Genomic DNA, 12,012 nt, shown 5'->3' with positions numbered 1-12,012 from the left:
TGGGTCCTGTTTACCTGCCTTTAACCAACGTGCGGAGGTGTCGCTCCCAATCTCTTGCTGGGCCGGCCCATCGATGTATGCACTTGAGATGGGGCAGGGGGCCTGAGCAGAGGTGGCCTCACTTACATTCAGGTGTGGTTTACCATTGTGAACTAATCCGTGCACAAAGAGTCCTGCCAACATTAGCATTTCTTTTTGTCTCAGTGAAGTTACGAAAACATGCCTCTTTTATAGAAACCCTCTGGTTCTTTTTATAACACTTAAAACCCTGAAGCAGTTTTTTGATAAAAGACGCAATCCGCAAATGTGGGCCGCTTTTTTTAGGGTGCAGGGGCCAGTTTTTGATCCCAATCCATCCCTGTTCCAATCTTATCACTTATCTGCTCAAACCGCAGTGGCTAGAAACTGAGCCTAATGCAATATGAAGGCTTCCATGCTTTAGCGCCCCCTACCGTCGAGGGTTTAGCACTGCCACCTCCTGCAGAGAGTCAAACTTCACGAGAAGTGTCTGACCACCGCGATTACATGTGGTTGGTGGGTGGGGGGGGGAAGGGGGTAGGAGGGCAGAGATTAAACTGGATTTGGGGTCCTTCTCCGTCGAAACGGATGAGACGCAAATTCTGACTGCCACAACACTTTTTCTCAGCATGAAATCTGCATTTTAAGAATAGTTCTCATACTTCGCAGCAGGTGTTAATTGCGTGCACAGAAATAGCCCCATTTCTGGTAATTTATGGTACGGAGATTCAGAGGCAGGAGATGACACTTTAAAATTAGGCTCTCTGACAAGTGAGACGTGTTTCTAGCTGCCCCTGGGCATGAGGTTGAGACTCTTGCCAATGCGGCTGTGGTGCGTGTGGGTAGGAGAGTGGAGGGGTGGTCAGTGGGAGGGGGGGCAAGAGATGCTGATCAGCATATGTAGGTATGTATGCGATGTACCACCTTGTGCTGTGTTCTGGGCACTAAGGGGTGCTGGTGCGAATGTGCTTCATTGTGAGATGTAATTTGCGGTGTGCATTTTGTATGTGTGTGGGTTAAGTGGATTTGGTGTGTGTGTAGATTGTGTGAGATATGTGTCTCGGTGTGTGATAGAAATGCCGTGGGAACCGTAGTTTGTGTGTGTGTGTGTGTGTGCGTGTGCCTGTGTGTGTGTTCTCCGTATGTTGCTCGTGTGTGTATACACTCTGTTGCACCAAAAAAACAACACTATTCTGTGATGGCCGGCAAAGAGCTGCGTGAGGTTGAAATTACCGGCCCTCTCGCACACACACTGCGCCCTGCAGAGGACACACCGTCAACGAAAAGAGTAAAAAATGCAACATAAACCACAGGCAGAAGGCAGAAAATGTCAGGCGGACCATGGGAGGGCTGCGACTGGAAGCAACAATTACTGAGCACAGAACGGACTCCCCGCCGGCCTCCACTGTGGAAGGAGCGCACACTCACCCTGAGTGCTAAGGGCGCGTAATAATATCCCAGCACACTCATCCCAGGCGCTAAGGGCGCGTAATAATATCCCGGGATATTTGGAGCGGGAACACTTTGTGTCTTTTTTTAAATAGCGTGCCCTGCTAACTGAGATTAGGTCACAGTGCCGAATGGAGGCTACAACACCGAAAATGAACTTTTCAGCTCCTATTTTGCCTCTGCTGTAAAACCAATGCCTGTTATTATTTTATGTGCTTTGGTGTGATGCACCTGTTACCAGTCACGGGCACGTCGGACAGCGGGACATCTTACCTCTCACTGCACGGAGTTCAGCGCACCCACGTATGTTCCAGGACAGTTATCTGCCGGGTCTGGCCTCTCTCCTGCCCCCCAAAATATTCCTCCGGTCTCTGGCCGAAAACAGGCCCCTCCATGGCAAGTCAGGAAAAATAAGCATATTCACAAATATTCCTCGAAAAGATAAGGCCCTGTGTCCTTGTAAAAAAGATCCAGAAGTGAGTGTGGGGGGCCTCAGGAGTCCCGCCCCTTCAGGTGCTCTCGTCCCCTCTGGGCTGGGGCAGGTAGAGGGGCACCGGCACCCTTCCCAGGTGCAGCCTCATGGTCTCTTCCGGTGGGTCCGTGCGTACCTGGAGTCGGGGAGGGGAGGCCCCTGCCCACCTGCTGCCGCCTCTGAGCGGGCTCTCGCTGGCTCACTGCCCGGCTCTGCTGCCCCCCGCGCAGCTCCTCTCCTCACTGAAGCCGGCAGACAGCGCCCGGGGCCGCACACGCGGCAGCCAGTGGCAGAGGGGAGCGGCGGCCACGAGTCTGCGCTCCCGCCTCCGTCCCGCCTCTACCCGCGAACAGCAGCCGCCGCCGGGACCCTTCTGCTAAATACAGGCAAATCCCCGCGATCAGCACTTTCTCTGCGCTGCTCTTCAGGGTCTCTGCGCCTGCAAGGTCCACCCTCTTCTTCCTCCTTCGACCCCTCCTCTCCCTTCCTATCCCTGTATCCCCACACCTCTCTGCTACCCTTTTTCTCTTCATTTCTTTTTTCCTCTTTTCCTTTCTTTTCCCATTCCGGATCGCTTACATTTTTTCTAGTTTTCTGGGTTCTTCTTACTCTTTTTTTCTGTTTTACCTTGTTGTCTACAGTTTCCTAGTTTCTTCTAACTCTTTCTTTCTGTTTTATAACACCCTTCTACTTTTCTTTTCTCTGCTTTAGTTTTCAATCTGTTCCCCACTTATTCTTTTTTATTCACCGTATTTCCTTCTTCTTCTTCTTCCATTCATTACTATGCTTCCTATCTTTTCCTCTTTCTTTTTCTATCAAGTACCTTCTCTATGTCCTCCCTTCTATCTTCAAAGTTATCTCTCCCAATACTCTTTCTAGGTTTGGTCTTCTTTCTTTCTTTCTTTCTTTAGTTTTCTTTCTTTCTTTCTTTCTTTCTTTCTTTCTTTCTTTCTTTCTTTCTTTCTTTCTTTCTTTCTTTCTTTCTTTCTTTCTTTCTTTCTTTCTTTCTTTCTCCTCCCTTCTCCTAGCTTTCTCCTCCTCTGTGCATCCCAGTGTTTTTTTTCTCCACCTTCGTTTTCCATTCTTCCTCTCCCCATATTGTTCATACAGCCCCATCCTCTTCCCCCTTCTTCCCTCTATTGCTCCACACTTCATACCTCCCTATATGTAAATTCGCTGTCTCCTTATCCCTTTATCTCCCCATCGAGTTCTTCACCGTAGACCTGTGCTCAGAGCAGGAAGTTCCTTGTTTTTAATTACTTGCTTTTTATTTGCTTCAGGTAGGATTTTCATTGAATGTGATTATCTACTTGTTCTGTATAACCTTGAAATACTCTTCACCTATTTACATTTTCCCAATATTTGTGTATTATTTTCAATTTGTATCCATTATTCTATTTAAGTATTATTCCTTATTTGTTTGCCAGTTTTTTTTTTCATTTGTTTAGTTTGTCATCAGTTTACATTTCTTTTATTCTTTTTTCTTTTAAGTTCTTCTTTCATTGTTTATCGTTTATTAATTTATTTTCTAGATAATTAGTATATCAGTAGTTTTGGGGGAAACACTTTAATGCAATTCTGCCAAGCTTATTTTCTACTTGAAGAATTAATGCTTTATTTTTCTACTTTACTGTAATTTAATCAACTCCTGCTCTATACCTATTGTGCCATTTCACTCTTGAAGCTCCCCGTTTTTTGTTTATAACTCTGGTCTTCTTTTTTTATTGAAACTGAAAATTCGCTAGGGATACAAATTAGCTGGTTAATAAAATTCACAATTTGAATCATGTCATCATTTTCGAATATCTAACGTGCAATAGATAAAAAGTAATGTTCCCAACTATCAGAACGCCACATAATGTAGAGAATGGCTTATTATTACATTAAAAATGTTGGGTCGTGACCAATTATCAAATGAGCCTCAAATCCTTTGAAATCCCTGACTACATCTCCCTTTTAGCCTACAGCGTGGTACCTTCAACTCATAAAAGTTCATATACTTTGCCCAAAATTGCCAAACTGTTGGGCAAGGGTGGATGGAGTTAGCCGTTCTGTAGCAGATCATAGTCTGACAGCAATGATAGCGACACATACTACATGAGTAACTTCCTTTGGAATTAATTGATCAAATGTGAATGAGATTAGTTCGTCTGATGGTCATACAGGTTTATGGGTAATAAAACATAATATATTAAATATTTTTGTCCTGAATTCATGTAGACACAGCCATGAGACAAATGTCTATTACGTCAGCCCATTTGTTCTTGCATCTGGGACAGAGGGCGTCATTGCAACATCCCTACTTAACCCCTTCAGTGCCACGCCCTTTCCCCCTCCTGTGCCGGGCGTTTCATTAGTGGGTGGGGTTCATGACGAGATAGTCTCGTCATGGGCACAGCGCGACCGTGCTCCATGACGAGACTATCTCGTCATGGGCACAGAAGAGGTTAAATAAACTCGACGGAGTATACTGCGTCCCAAAAAGTATCCTTCAACGTTGGATTTTGTAGTAGGTCGACTTTAATATTTTTATATTTTATTAATTGATGACTCCCGTCTAATGACTGTTGAGGAGTATGCGGAGTGCGAGTAATTTATAGCTTCTAGAATATTCTTCAAGGTACCCTCCCGGGTGATGGTGCACTCTACAAAACTGAATAACATATCACACCTTAACAATATTTGAGAATAATGCCAACATCAATGGTGGAATGTCAGACTTAAAGACTTTATAAAATTCAAGGGGTGCACTATCTTCACAAGCTGCTTTCCCATCGGAAATAGGTGAGGGAATTTCCACACTCCTTTCTCCTCAGCGATTGGGGGTGCAAGACTGAGTAATTCAGCCTGAGGAAGAACCTTTGATTCAGTATTCTCCAGGCAAGATAAAGCTTGATCTTCCAGAAAGGCGTCTTCTTCAGGTTCTAAGTTTTGATCACGTTGAAATCCAACTACAGTACCACCGATCCTGAGTGATGATAGCACCATGGGCATTTTTAATAGTTTTAAAGTCATTGCAAGTGGTCTAGTCCCTTGTTTTTAAAGATAGACTTTGCCACTTTCTTGATGTATTTGTTTGTGCATTGTTGTTTAGATATATATATAAACTAGCCGACTGCTCATGGTGTTCCTTTAGAACAGGCAGTACTGGTGACTACCAGCTCTTGCTTGACAAGAGGTTCTGTGTGATTGTAGTTAATAATAGCCTGAGAGTGTTTAAATTCCAGGTTGATAACTCTGTGTCATTTGTTTACAGCAACAAGCTTCTTTTTGCAATTGAACAGCTGGGTGTCGTGCCTCTAACCCCTGCCTTGTAGGCATCCCATATTAAATGTGGTGCTCTAGTTCTTTGGTTAGGAGCTGTAAACTCAGTGGTCCAGCCATGAATCATTTCAATATAGGCTGGGTCAAGGAGTCTCGTTATTTTAAAAGACAAGCTAGCAGTTGAACTCTAAATGTATTTAGTTGTGTACACCATTAAAAGTGGGTTATAGTCGGATGACACTATGGAATAGGTATATATGCTAGCATATTGTGTTTGTTCTTTTGCTATTAAAACGTGTCAATATGAGCATATTTTTATGTTGATATGAATAAAATGTATACCCAAGTTGCATTTTATTCAAAATCTCCAGCAGTCAACTAGAGTTAAGATTTAACTATAAAATATAAGCCCTTACCAGTTTCATACTGTGCTGACCAGGGCTTTTGTAAGATTAGTTTGAATTGTCTAATGAACAATTAAAGTCTCCCTCCATTAATAATATGCCATTCTCAGCTAGCAAACTTGATCAATAATCAGTCATAGAAACAGGTGTCATCCAATTTGGAGCTGCAACCAGCAATGATTGCTGTATTTGAATAACTGCCCATCTACCCTTGGAGTCAGCTGAGCTATGTATAGCCTGCCAGGGCCTTAAACGACCAACCATATATACCCAATGTATGGACACAAGCTGCATAGTGGCTGCTAAGACCTGGCACTGAAGTTGACTCAACAGTTTTTTGTCCTTGAAGCTAATTTGTGTTTCATGGATACACACTAAACACTGTTGCTGCTACGGTCTTGGAGTGTAGTCTCTATTTTCTTTAGTGCTCTGTGTAAAAAAATATATATATAATTTTCTTTTTTTTTGTGAGCTGCACTCCCAAGTGAACTCTGCTATCACACACCACCATATTGTGTGCAGGCCCACTCCAAGCTCCCCTTGTGTGCCACAGAGGAAAAACACCCTCCATTAAGCTTCTCTCCAGGAGCCATTTGAGCGCTGTAAAAACCCACTCTCCCTGTCACTGAGTCAGTTCCAATGATCATTTTAGTTCTAACCCTAGTGGTGCTTATGTCATGTTTTTAAAGCCTAATTAACTCAATTAACTAGTGATCAATGCTAAATATTCACACCCAAATATTCATGTCAATTCTTGATAATACATTTACCAAATATGTCTGAACATCCCTAAACATTTCCCCAAGATAGAAAATTTGGGTTTTAACTCTACGTTGGGTTATGTAAAAAGTGAAAGGCTTCCCTTCTCCTTGAACTAGAACATTTTAATTATTTTGAATAGCAGGCATCATAAAACTCTTTTTCTTTGAGCTTTTGTAAAAAAATAAGCCTGGTCATTTTTAATTACCTCTACCTTTGCTGGTTCTCAGAGGAAAGCCTGAGTAACAACACTTTCAAAAGGATTTATTTGTTGGCCTAAACAAAATATTTTTTCAACAGTGGAATGACAAAAATCTGGATGGACAAAAAGGAGTGTCCGTCAGTTGAGACAGAAGTGTTAGGACGTGCTTTGCCATATTTGCCATATAATTGCAAGTGTAACAAGAAGTTGCTCTAGGGTGAGCATTCTGATGAGAATCTTGTCTTTGTTGAAGGAGCATTAACAGGATTCAATGGGCTAATTGTATTTCCATTTGCAACTTTCGAGTGCTGTCTGGAAAAACGTTTTGAAAGAGAACTTTTCTAACAATTCAATCTACATCTTCAATGATCCCAAACACTTGTAGGTTATTATGATCTTGTCTGTTTTCAAAGTCCTCCAATTTTTACTGGACATCAACCAGACGCTTCTCTGGTTCTTCAGTTTGGACAGTTGCTTGTACAACTGCCTTCTGAGATTCCGTTGCACATCTTTCAACTTACTTTAGATTCAGAATATTCTTAACAGATCAGGTTGCAAATCTAACAGCTGGATTCTCTGTCCTCTTTTCTTATTGTGTGACTACTACTTTATATATTGAACTCAGAGCAGGTTTGTGTATTGTGTTTCGACAACTCTAATCGACCTTGCTTGTGCTCATCTGGTGTGGTGAAATGTGAGGCAGAATAATCCTATTTGAAACTTGTCTCATTTTCTTCATGGTCCCTTTCTGACAGATGGCATCCTGAACACCCCTTTCCACAGGGCCACATTTCCTGTCTCTAGGACAGTCTTTAGTCTCGGATCAGAATGATCTGTTTCATCCTCATCCTCTGACCCACATTCTGTAAAGTACTCCGCCAATAGGTCTGGGAGAGAATACTAGTGCTCCGGGTTGACTGAGTCAAGCATTGCACCCTTAAATGAGAACCCTTGGTGCCTAAGAGTAGGGCCAGACTGGTGTACCTTAGTTATATGATCCTGCTGACAGAATGAAATATCCCAAGGTGACACAGTGTGTACGTTTGCAGGGATATTTATTTGATTACTACCTAAACAGAGATTTGCGTGGTAAACCAAGTCTAGTACATGAGAGGTTCTGCGGCTTGCAATACTTTTAACATTCTTTTCAATAAATACATTGTCAGTAGAGTCTGAAAGCTCCGCAGTTTGCACATTACGGGTTACATTTTGATTGAATGTACCAGAATGTGATGCACTGTTGAGAGGGTCTTTAGAGCGGAACATTTCCTTTGACTTTGCCGTGAAAGTCTTTTGCACTGTGTGAGAAAGTGGGTTGTTAGTTGACTGGGATGTGAGCCCTAATCAAGCAGCACCCACAGTCCCTGTCAGGGTAAGACACAAGCAAACCACAAATTAACCTGTGCTCAACCCTGTGGTAACTTGGCACAAAGCAGTCAGGCTTATGTTAGAGACAATGTGAAAAGTATTTGTGCAAAACCTCAAACAGTAAAACAGTGAAAGCACAGTACAAAAAGATCCCACACCAGGTTAGGAAAATAGAGCAAAATGCAATGAATAAAATATGGCCAAAACAACAAAAATAATTTGTGAAACCGGCGTTTTGAATTTATAAAGAATAATGTGAAAAATAGCACCTACATGCATAAAGTCCCAACTGCAGGTAACTGGTTCCACTGGACCAGATCAAAGTAAAAAGTTCAGGCCAGCTGTGATGGAGCGGGGATCGGATACAGTCCCAGAGTAGTCCAGGTGCAGACAGTTTACCATCTCAAGTTTTGGGCCAAGAGTGCCATTCGTGTTGGAAAGGGTCACAGCGAGCAAGGAGAGCGTCATTGGCGGTGGCCAGTCTGGTGCAAAGAGCAGGCCAGGTATCATGGATGGAGCAGGCTTGACCTTTGTGTTGGCAGTCCTCTGTGGGCGATCAGTGTTTGCTGTGCGAAGAGACAGTCTGGCGGCAGCTTGCACTCATTTTCAGTTCAAGCGGCGCAGTTCCGCTGCGAGCGGGCGTGTTCACGGTCGGGAAGAGCCAAAAAGTTTGATTTAAAGAGCCAGTGAGCTGCACCAAGGGTCCTAGAACTTGGAGGCGCCACTTGGAGGTCAAGAACTTGTAGCTGGGTTCAAGAGATACTTGGGGAGCCTTTTATGTCCCTGAGGCTCAGATCAGGAGGCCAGCAGACTAGCCCTTGGAGTCACTCTGGAGTCCTGGATTCAAGATGAATTTGCTGGTCCAGGTCTTCTTCCCCAGGCAATAGGGAAGCAGGTCATCACAGCAGGGCAGCAGTTTCTTAAGAGCAGCTGTCCAGCACAGTGGCAGTCCTTATAGCAGTCCAGCTGTCATTCTTCCTGGCAGAGCATCCAACGGTCCAGAAGTGTACTGAAGAGTTGGTGTCTAAGGTCCTTCTTTTATACACAGTTGTGCCTTTGAAGTGGGGAGAAGCTTCTAGAGGCATGCGTTTAAGTGCACAGATGCCCTGCCTTCCTGGCCTGGACTTCAGACTACCTACATGGGGTATGCAGCCCTTTGCATAGAGACACACCACAGCCTATTCAAGTGTAAGTGGGGCTGAGCTGACCTCCTCCCACCCATCTTGTAAGTGGTGGCCCATACAATCACACCTAAGCTCCCCAGTGTGTGTGACTGCCTAGGAGGAAGAGGCCTCCCATCACCTTTTGTGTGTTTCATGTACCGCCCTAAGTGGCATGGGGATGCCCAGACATGGGTCCTGTGCTCACTGTGTCACTGGAATTAGGAGTGGGAAGAACTTGTGAAGTTTCCCCCCACAGAATTCCACAGAGTTACATAAAAACTCTGTGAGATTCCGTGGAGTTCTGTGAGGGGGGCAGATTTGGCGCATTGAGCTGCTCGTGCTTATTTTTACCGCTAGCTGTAAAATCAGGGTGAATGGCATCACGTGGCGCGCCAGAGGATGCTGCCTTTCTTTGCCGCTTGAGTAGATTTTTCTACTTGTGCGGCAGCTTTCTCAATGTGAACGGTTGTGACATGCTACTACTGCCGACGTTGAGAAATCTCCCCAGTAGGAGCTCTAGCATCCGAAAATCACAATAGGGGATTCAAATTCTTGCTTGTGCTCGTCAACTGAACTTTGATGAGCTGCGCACAAGAAAAAACGGTTGGTGGAGTTTTTCCGGAACTTCATGCTCCAAGCAGAAAGTAGAGTGGGCAAAACTCTGCGCACTCCACCAGCGGAGCACAATTTTTCACCCACCCTTAACTGGAACCAATCTGTACTCAGCTGATGAGCTTATAACTAGGCGGTACAAAAGGGGGGGGTGGATTCAAGAAAGCCTGGCTGAAGACGGCTGAAATGCCAGAAACCGGTCCTAGGAAGCTTGTTTCCGGTCCAGGAAAGGCATGGCTTGGCAGTTCGGGCTGGACTGTTCCCATGAGGCACAGGGTCAGACTGATTTGCATATGGCCATGTCTGAACTGGGGTGGCAGAGTGGGCTAAAGAGCGGTGATGGATCAAACCCAGATCTGTTGACTGGGTGTGAGTGTTTGATTGGTTCTGATACTCCGTCCATCACCACCCCCTTTTGTACCGTTTTGTTCACCATAAGTTGGCAGGGTATGCTCAGACGTGAGTCCCTTGCTCACTTTGCCACTGGATTCAAGCAAGCCTGGCTGAAGACGGCTGAAATGCCAGAAACCGGTCCTAGGAAGCTTGTTTCCGGTCCAGGAAAGGCATGGCTTGGCAGTTCGGGCTGGACTGTTCCCATGAGGCACAGGGTCAGACTGATTTGCATATGGCCATGTCTGAACTGGGGTGGCAGAGTGGGCTAAAGAACGGTGATGGATCAAACCCAGATCTGTTGACTAGGTGTGAGTGTTTGATTGGTTCTGATACTCCGTCCATCACCACCCCCTTTTGTACCGCTTTGTTTGCCATAAGTTGGCAGGGTATGCTCAGACGTTAGTCCCTTGCTCACTTTGCCACTGGATTCAAGCAAGCCTGGCTGAAGACGGCTGAAATGCCAGGAACCGGTCCTAGGAAGCTTGTTTCCGGTCCAGGAAAGGCATGGCTTGGCAGTTCGGGCTGGACTGTTCCCATGAGGCACAGGGTCAGACTGATTTGCATATGGCCATGTCTGAACTGGGGTGGCAGAGTGGGCTAAAGAACAGTGATGGATCAAACCCAGATCTGTTGACTAGGTGTGAGTGTTTGATTGGTTCTGATACTCTGTCCATCACCACCCCCTTTTGTACCGCTTTGTTTGCCATAAGTTGGCAGGGTATGCTCAGACGTGAGTCCCTTGCTCACTTTGCCACTGGATTCAAGCAAGCCTGGCTGAAGACGGCTAAAATGCCAGGAACCGGTCCTAGGAATCTTGTTTCCGGTCCAGGAAAGGCATGGCTTGGCAGTTCGGGCTGGACTGTTCCCATGAGGCACAGGGTCAGACTGATTTGCATACGGCCATGTCTGAACTGGGGTGGCAGAGTGGGCTAAAGAACGGTGATGGATCAAACCCAGATCTGTTGACTGGGTGTGAGTGTTTGATTGGTTCTGATACTCCGTCCATCACCACCCCCTTTTGTACCGCTTTGTTCGCCATAAGTTGGCAGGGTATGCTCAGACGTGAGTCCCTTGCTCACTTTGCCACTGGATTCAAGCAAGCCTGGCTGAAGACGGCTGAAATGCCAGAAACCGGTCCTAGGAAGCTTGTTTCCGGTCCAGGAAAGGCATGGCTTGGCAGTTCGGGCTGGACTGTTCCCATGAGGCACAGGGTCAGACTGATTTGCATATGGCCATGTCTGAACTGGGGTGGCAGACTGGGCTAAAGAACAGTGATGGATCAAACCCAGATCTGTTGACTGGGTGTGAGTGTTTGATTGGTTCTGATACTCCGTCCATCACCACCCCCTTTTGTAGAGCTTATAACTAGGGCAAAACTGGTCCTGGTTTGCTTGTGTTCTGGTTCAAGGAGGACCTGCCTTGGCAGTTTGAGCTGGACTGTTCCAATGGGGAACAGGGTCAAGACTGATTTGCATATGGCTGGGTCCAAACTGAGTTGGCATGGTAAGCAAAATAATTATGGGTTGGAGTGCTACCCGAGCTATTGCCAGTGGTTAGACTTGTTGCAAGCAGCCTCCAATCACCCTTTGTGTGTCTCATGTCTAGGAGGAATACATAAAGTCCAACTGTCAGCTACACGCCATGACCAGAGACAGGCTGCAGGCACAAAATGGCAAAGGCAAGAAAATGCCAACTTTCTAAAAGTAAAAGACACACAATTGATGGACGGAATGCAGAACAAATCAACCATTCACCGCAGTCAAGAAATCTGGGTAAATCCATTGTTCTTTTGCTCACCATGCCATCCCTGTTTAGACCCAGCCATAGGCAAATCAGTCTTGACCCTGCTCCTCATGGGAACAATCCAACCCAAACTGCCAAGCCAGGTCCCCCCTGGGCCAGAAACAA

The 12,012-nt window shown here is 45.4% G+C and overlaps 1 protein-coding gene across 2 annotated transcripts in view; it reads right to left on the bottom strand.

Moving 5' to 3' along the window:
* The window catches only part of LOC146796500 (ATP-sensitive inward rectifier potassium channel 12), a 292,095-nt gene that overhangs the window by 255,541 nt on the left and 24,542 nt on the right, over positions 1 to 12,012 (bottom strand). The window contains exon 1 of one of the 2 annotated variants that reach the window (XM_085629118.1): positions 1,741 to 2,343. The exons of the other annotated variant lie outside the window; for it this stretch is intronic. The gene's annotated coding sequence lies outside the window, so the exon portion shown is untranslated. Of the gene's footprint in view, positions 1 to 1,740; positions 2,344 to 12,012 lie in introns of those variants that run through there. 2 annotated transcript variants of the gene reach the window in all.

This window comes from Triturus cristatus, chromosome 10 (assembly GCF_964204655.1).
Source record: "Triturus cristatus chromosome 10, aTriCri1.1, whole genome shotgun sequence".
NCBI classification, from domain to species: domain Eukaryota; kingdom Metazoa; phylum Chordata; class Amphibia; order Caudata; family Salamandridae; genus Triturus; species Triturus cristatus.
The sequence above is the reverse complement of the archived record's forward strand: the minus strand, read 5'-3'. Positions and strand labels throughout refer to the sequence as shown.